At 37.0% G+C, this 7,500-nt stretch overlaps 1 long non-coding RNA gene across 2 annotated transcripts in view; it reads right to left on the minus strand.

The window, feature by feature from the left end:
- Nucleotides 1-1,678, minus strand: part of LOC138016753 (uncharacterized) — a 2,163-nt gene extending 485 nt beyond the window's left edge. Inside the window, exons 1-4 of one of the 2 annotated variants that reach the window (XR_011125867.1) lie at nucleotides 1,595-1,678; nucleotides 1,424-1,484; nucleotides 1,232-1,271; nucleotides 1-136 (exon numbers count right to left, since the gene is read on the minus strand). The exon at nucleotides 1-136 is cut by the window's left edge and continues 485 nt beyond it. This is a non-coding gene — a long non-coding RNA (uncharacterized lncRNA). Of the gene's footprint in view, nucleotides 137-1,037; nucleotides 1,272-1,423; nucleotides 1,485-1,594 lie in introns of those variants that run through there. The other variant, XR_011125866.1, reaches the window with a different exon arrangement.
- Between the last annotated feature and the right edge of the window lie 5,822 nt (nucleotides 1,679-7,500).

Here is a 7,500-nt window from a genome sequence, read left to right on the forward strand (position 1 = left end):
TTGAGCGTCTTCCTCCCAATGACACGGATGTGCAGCCATTCACATTAAAGGAGAATTGAAACTTAATAGACAACTGAATAGAGGGCCACAAAGGAAACAAAGTTCTCAGTGCAAACCATGAATGCCCTAACTGAACCTGATGGAAGAGAGAGGGTCGTAAGAATGAACAAACAATGAATGGCCATCGTCACAAGCCTAACTCAACCTGATGGAAGAGAGAGGGTCGTAAGAATGAACAAACAATGAATGGCCATCGTCACAAGCCTAACTCAACCTGATGGAAGAGAGAGGGTCGTAAGAATGAACAAACAATGAATGGCCATCGTCACAAGCCTAACTCAACCTGATGGAAGAGAGAGGGTCGTAAGAATGAACAAACAAAGAATGGCCATCGTCACAAGCCTAACTCCACCTGATGGAAGAGAGAGGGTCGTAAGAATGAACAAACAAAGAATGGCCATCGTCACAAGCCTAACTCAACCTGATGGAAGAGAGAGGGTCGTAAGAATGAACAAACAAAGAATGCCCATCTTCACAAGCCTAACTCAGTTTGGCTTTGTACAGAGACAAAGTATGACTAAAGATAATTTGTGATTGTTGAAAAGGAAAAGTAAACAATCTGCCAAGTAAAAAAGAATTAGTGCTGTTGGTCACAATAACAAATAATTGTTTTGTCAATGTATGTGTTGATGACAACAGTTATTGCTGACACAATCATACATTGTAAGAACAATAGTATGTCTTAATTAAGCACTCTACCCAATACAATCAGAAGCATTCTCACAATTAAAACCACAGTCTGACCAAAACCAACAAAGTTTTCTTAGTCAGAGAAAAAAAAAACAATAGTAAAAGCCTGCATATATGAACATATATATATTTTTTGTCTGGCAAAATAGGGATGCTTGGATGCAGGCTTAAAGTGGATTGTTGACAAGGTCCTAATTTGTATGCAGGAGATATAGGTATTGATTGCCAGAAAAATAGATATTTGCGATCTCAAAGTCAAACTCCTTGGATAAAGTGTTTATTGCAATTTAACTGTTACTCACATAATTATAGAACCTGCCTGATTTTAGTTAACTAAACAGGGTTTTGTATAATTATGCCAAATATCTGCCAACAGGTTCTTACAAAAGGATCTCTTCGCAGGAGTTCTCGAGAGTAATAAATCGTCTTTCTAACGAAATAAACTAAATTAAAATAAGTGCGAATTTTTCTTGATTTTTACCTTGTGTTTGAGGAAAGCACCTGGTTGATCCCGTGGCTGCCTACACGAATAAGAAAAATACGTACTGCTGTCAATTTTTTACAATTCGATCGTTGGCTCAATTCGCTTCAACGGTAAAAGATCATCACGCACTTGACTAATACAGATAACCGAAAACAAGCATTAAAACAACTACAATAGGAAGTCTTATACCTCCGAAAACGCTAACACCAAACACATTGTACACCGTCGAAACTCTGGTCGAAACTAAAAACTGTGAATGAAAATACAAGTTAAATTCACTCTGTTCATTTCAATTCAGTGTAGAAGAACATCACGAGAATCTCAGCATACAGATAAAATAACAATGGAAATTAATCTTACATGTAAATGAGGAAAACAGCACAATCCGTGTTCGTCGATCTGTAGAACCTCCGCGCGCTTTTAACAAACGACCGAACAAAACCGACACAGGTTTTGTGTTTTTTCCGCAAGCGCAATCACTCTGACCAGCCGTCGTTTGTCGTTCTCAGTCTTCAGAGAGCTCGGGTTGAAATGCTAGAAAAAGTCAGTAATTCCCAGGCAAAACTTCTATCAATGATAAATTTCCCAGCCAGCTCATCGGAACACCTGTATTTTTGCCAGCCAGCAAGATTCCTCTGGGGAACAGATAAAGTGAGGAACAGATCCGTTGGGTGCCCCTGTATCTTGGTGTAGTTCTATTCAACCCGTATTCTCTTAGCCTTCTGTGAAGGGTCCTCTCGCTGATCACCCTTCCATGATATTTTGAAAGGAACTGTATAATTTCCACGTACTGAAAACCTCGAACAAAGTAGTACCTGATTAGACTTTCAAGAGTTTTGTCAGATTGGCAAGTTTGTCACGACACAGAAGAATTGTGTCGTGAGAATTTTGTAAAATTAACTTTGTCATGAGTAAAAGTAATTTTGGTATGGATAACAATAATTTTGTCATGGATAAAAAATAATTTTGTCATGGATCAAAAAGAATTTGGTCGTGGATAAAAATAATTTTGTCATGGATGAAAATAATTTTGTCATGGATAAAAGTAAGTTTGTCATGACAAAAAAAATTTTGTCAGGGCAGGTGTGGGCCACCGTAGCAAATCGAGCTACAGTAGCACTTAAAATAATACGAGTGAGTGAAATTTCCTTAGGGCTCAAAGTATAAACCTCTCGATTCTATTTCTGACGCACACAAAAAAGGGAACTTTATGTTATAAAATGATATGTTTCCGGTTGAGTTTACTCACAGCAACGCAATGGTTGCGATGGAACAGGAGCACCCAACATCAATTCTCGGAAAATATCTGTTCGGAAGACGACTTGAGATCTACAATTTTCGGAATCATTTCTTGTAAATCTTTTTGCTTGCCTGTCTGTCCTAGGATTTTCGAACATCTAATTAAAAAATGGTATAATTGCCCATTTTAAACATATTTTTACCCTAAAAAGGTCACCTAGAACTTTCGGGAGCCTTTTTTCTGGCTGAAATTTTCGAAACGGTAAGTTTTGATCCCTAAAATTTTCGGGTCACTAGACTTTCAGCTAGGAAAGCCGAACGGATAAAAAACTTTTAGGGGATAAAAATATGCCTATATCTACCATTTAAATACCAAAATACGTTTAACAATGCTATGTTTAAGTGGAGTTTGAACTATATTCTCGTTGGGTGCCCGTGATGGAATTTTAGCACGAGGCTTTGAGGTGTAATATACAAATAACAGCATAAAAATTATCGATTTCTGGACGCCTTAATAGTAATAATAACAGTAAATGTAGTAAAAACCTTAGGCCCGATTCAGACGACGTACTTTTTCATGAGCTGAACTTAAACAAACCATGTTTTACCTTCCACTCAAAAATCGCGGACAAAATGAATCGGTTTTCTTGGAAATGTTTTAGGAAAGGCTGTGGCTCGTCTGAATCAACAGGCGTACTTTTGTGTCGGTCGAAACTGGAATATTAAGTTCGGCTCATGAAAAGTATACGTACGGCGTCTGAATCGGACCTTAATTATGAGCGGTTTTTATGCCCTTAATTAATTAATTAAACGCGTAAAAACTGGCAAAAAGTAAATAATACAATTGTGAAGTTTATTTATTATTGGTTTTTTAATTTGCCTCCCTTAAGTTAAAATTATAGCAACGTATTGGCTGCAAACGATTTAATTATCAAGAGGGGCAGAAAAAGCTTGGAAGGAATAACAAAACAAAAGAAAATTCTATGGTGCGGGGTCTGATGGATTGCTAGTTGAAATACATAAGTCAAGTCCTCAAGAAATCAAGCAATGAATAAAATGGCACGAGTGAATCAAGAGGATCGAGGGACATTATGCTAAGACGTTTACACAGCCAGCCACCCATCCTACTAAAACAAACCTGTTTGCTTTTTATTTGATAAGTCATGATCAGTGTTTGTACTACGTACTTTTATAATACAGTATGATATCGTGTGTTCCGGAAAGCTATTTTATGTTCTCTTTTTTTTTCCTGTTTTGCTGTATCCATGTTGGTTAGTTATTTTGAATTTCCATCAGTCGGTAAAAAAAGAAATTCTCTTTTGAAAGTGGAAGTGGACTTAACTAAACTTAAAGAAACATGCTTAAGAACCCCAACTGGCAGGAGGCAGCGAGATGGCTATTTACAAGGCGTGGTAGAGTTGAATCCGAGACAACCGCAAACAAATCCAAACCGGAGGTTAGGCGCTATAAAGAAAACAGTACAGTATTATTATTTTATTTGTTATTTATCTGTTTTTTATCATCTATATCTGTAGTGAAACCGTTCCTCTGTCATCTTTAGTTTACTATTCATTTACGACTTTTTAGCCCGTAGTAGAAGCACTATTCTTTATGATAAAAGTTAGCCACTAGCATGCAGTCTCAGACAGTGAACATTTAGGAGGGTATTATTTCGTTCATCGATTAACCCTTTCAACGATTGTCGGAGAAAATTTCCCGCGAAATATTTTTTTTCCAAACTATTCACTTAAAATATAATTTATCGCTTAGCGTTGCATCTTTTCTGTTCAAATAAAACATTAAAATAAAGCTTATTACGTGGAATGCCGAAGGCATACCACGTCTTAAAATCTGGATATTGAATTAACCTCCGAACGGGTGAATTTACAATTATTCCCTCCAGTAAGTCCAAACTCCCCTACCCCGAAGAGAACTCATATTCTTTCCCAATCTTCACGATTACCCGCGAGCGCGTTAGACCACTCGGCCACCGTGACACACTTACTTTAACTAGATGAAAGCAAAGATTTATTGTGGGATCTTTCTGCCCGCTATGATTGATTCAGTATTAAACTATTCGATAAAGTGGACAGATGCTTTTTCTTTGAGAATGGCAAGCTTTAAAGGTAAGGATAATATTCTACGTTATTTCTAGAGCTTGCCTCGTACTTGTGTGTTTCACTGTGAACACTATTTTGCATAGAACAAATAGTCCAATATTTCTTGGGAACCAATTTGTTCGCCGTTTTGACGTAGAAAGAAAATATGAAAATAGATTTCAACGGCCAAACAAGATAAAAAATGAAATCAAGTTTAAAAAACCGAATTAGCTATCGCCGTTTCGGGGACTTTGAGCGGTCCCCCATCCAAGTACTGACGTCCTCATTCGGAGAAGCTTAACTTTAGCTGACACGAGGACTAGCATCAACGATTGTGATCATTGTGTTAAATTGTCGAACCTTATAACACTTGAAAGAAAAAAAAAAGGAAACTAACAAAAACCCGGTGTCTTGCCGTAATTTTGTCACAGGTGCATCCTTTGTTTCGTAAGTTGTCAGTATTAAACACGCAAGGTAACATACAACCAAAAGTACGACAGAAAAATTGAACTCTGATTGAACGTAACAAAAATCTCCCGCAATGTTTTTCGCTGATGGGAAATTGTTTTATTCTCGATCGACACTTCCTAGAAGTCCCTTCTGCTCTCCTTAAAAACTACATAGTGATATTTAGATACTTTTGCGTTAATATTTGTTTTGCATAAAGCAGCCTAGCAAAATCTGTACCTTGCTTAGTTCGCATTTTTGAGCGTTAAAATAGAATTTTTGGTCGTATGTTCCTGACCGTAAGTCGCATATTTTGACGTTCCCCATCCAGGTACTAACCCCGCTGGAAAAGGATTAACTTTAGAAACATTGGTCTTGGCAAAAGCTATCAGCAGCTCTGAGTGCGCGCTTAAGCTTGTGGTGAAAAAAAAGTTGTAAATGATCAACACGTCATCCTTGAAGCCAGCTCCAGTGTAGAATCAAGATGAACTTTTGTAGTTTCTGAGAACCATTAACTTCTTGTATTTTTTGTTGAGTTTTGAATCGATGATAGAGAGAGTTTTGGCGATGTCAACGCCAACTGGACTACTGGATTTAACGTTTTTTCTTCACAAGATTTCAAGTTATTGTAGAACGTTTGGTACCAAGTTACGGGTTTTCAACATTTTTGGTGACAATTTCCTTTGCTTATTTTTGTTTTTCAAGATTGACTTCTTCTAATGTAAAGTTTTACTGAATATCAGCCTTGAACAGCATTTAGGAGTAGAGAATAAAACTCGTTTTAAAACTTGGCTTTTGAACAACTGGCCCAGGATGATAAGTTGTTGAACTGTGATTTGTAATAAGTTTTTCGGATGATTTAAGGCTGATCTTGTAATTTTTGGATGAATGGAGTTAAGGAAGCAGGTAAAACTGCAGGATTTGAATAAAGTCTCCTTCCAAACAATAAATAGAAATCCCGTATCCTGATAACCTGCTAATAGGGCTTCGTTGTTTGCATTTGCAAATTTAGTAACATTAATTACGAGTATTTACAACAAACAACTTCAAGTTATATTACAGGTTTATCTTTCTGGTAATCTCTCGTCATTTTCCGAAGTTTACCTGTACTTGAAGTTGACTGTAGCTGGACAATTTGTGTTAACTGTCTTCCACGGATACGCCCATGTAGGCGTCTTGTTCAACAATCTTTCAGTACACTTGTTTTTGTAATTTAATATTTCTCTGTGAATAGAACTGCCTATAACAAGAACAAACAATGACGTCACGTACGCACCAAGCAAAAAGGGCACTTACCTCATCGATGCATTCTCGCACAAAACACAGGAATTTTTATTAATAGAAAAGATCCCTTTTCCATTTTTTAGCAATCACCCTTTCAAATTTCAGAGAGATCGACCCATTCGCAAATATTTTACGAATTTTATGGGCGCGGTGACAAAATTTTAATCTCATTACAGGCAGTGAAGACGCCACATCTGATAAATATTTTTTTTAACAAAATGTCACCGAATCAAAAATTATCACCTCAGAGAACAAGAGCATCATTCCAAAAGCTTATTTTGTGACCTTCGAAAGGTCACGGGATAGCGTAGCTTTGTAGATTAGGAGCAAAATTGAACGCGTAACGTAAACCACCAGGAGCCGAATCGTCAATGAAAATTACGACTATTTATTCCCAAGTAGCAGAGTAGCGATGTGGTTGTGATTACGGTTCGAACTAAAAGGCAATTAAAAAACGAAACAGAACTAAGAATAATGCGCAATTAAATACAATAGATGAATAGCGATGAAGCGATTTAACATAATGTATACGACGGGAAACTAATTAGTAAAAATAAACAATAAATTAAACCAAGCATGGAAACAACATAAACCGATTTACTTTGGTGAAGCTCCTAAGTACAGCGATGGAATTCTTAAGCTTTGGATAGCACGATCACGATCACAACAGCGATATAAACTTAATCATTTCCTCAGACCCCCTCAAATATACCGTAATCCGAGAGACTAAACTTGACTAAATTACATAACGAGGAGGCGATAGTGAAATAAACCAGAAACATGAAATGAAGAAGCTATTTACAAAACGAACTGTGCTAACGAGATAAAAGTGCGATCTAAACGTAACATATTCTACACAAAACATAGGTTCTGGAGGTAGTTTTGAGAGTGGAAAAGACATTTATGACCGAAGGTTTGATTACGCCACCTAGCATACTCACGACAAAGTAAAACGCCAAACTTTATTTGACAATTGCCATATTTTGCCATAAAAACCATCCAAATGTCTTCACTTGGCTCTGAAAATTTTCCCCGATTTCGACTAAATTCCCCGTTTTTCATCCTCCTTGGTGAATACCATTTAAGGTGTCGTTCGAGGCAAAATCTTTGGCACATCAGGGATAGATGTCATTTCAACAGATTCCCATACAAACTGGCTAGTGATTGGCTAGTTATAGTTGTCTTAAAAGTACAAGT

The sequence above is a fragment of the Montipora capricornis genome, chromosome 9 (assembly GCF_036669925.1).
Source record: "Montipora capricornis isolate CH-2021 chromosome 9, ASM3666992v2, whole genome shotgun sequence".
Lineage (NCBI taxonomy): Eukaryota > Metazoa > Cnidaria > Anthozoa > Scleractinia > Acroporidae > Montipora > Montipora capricornis.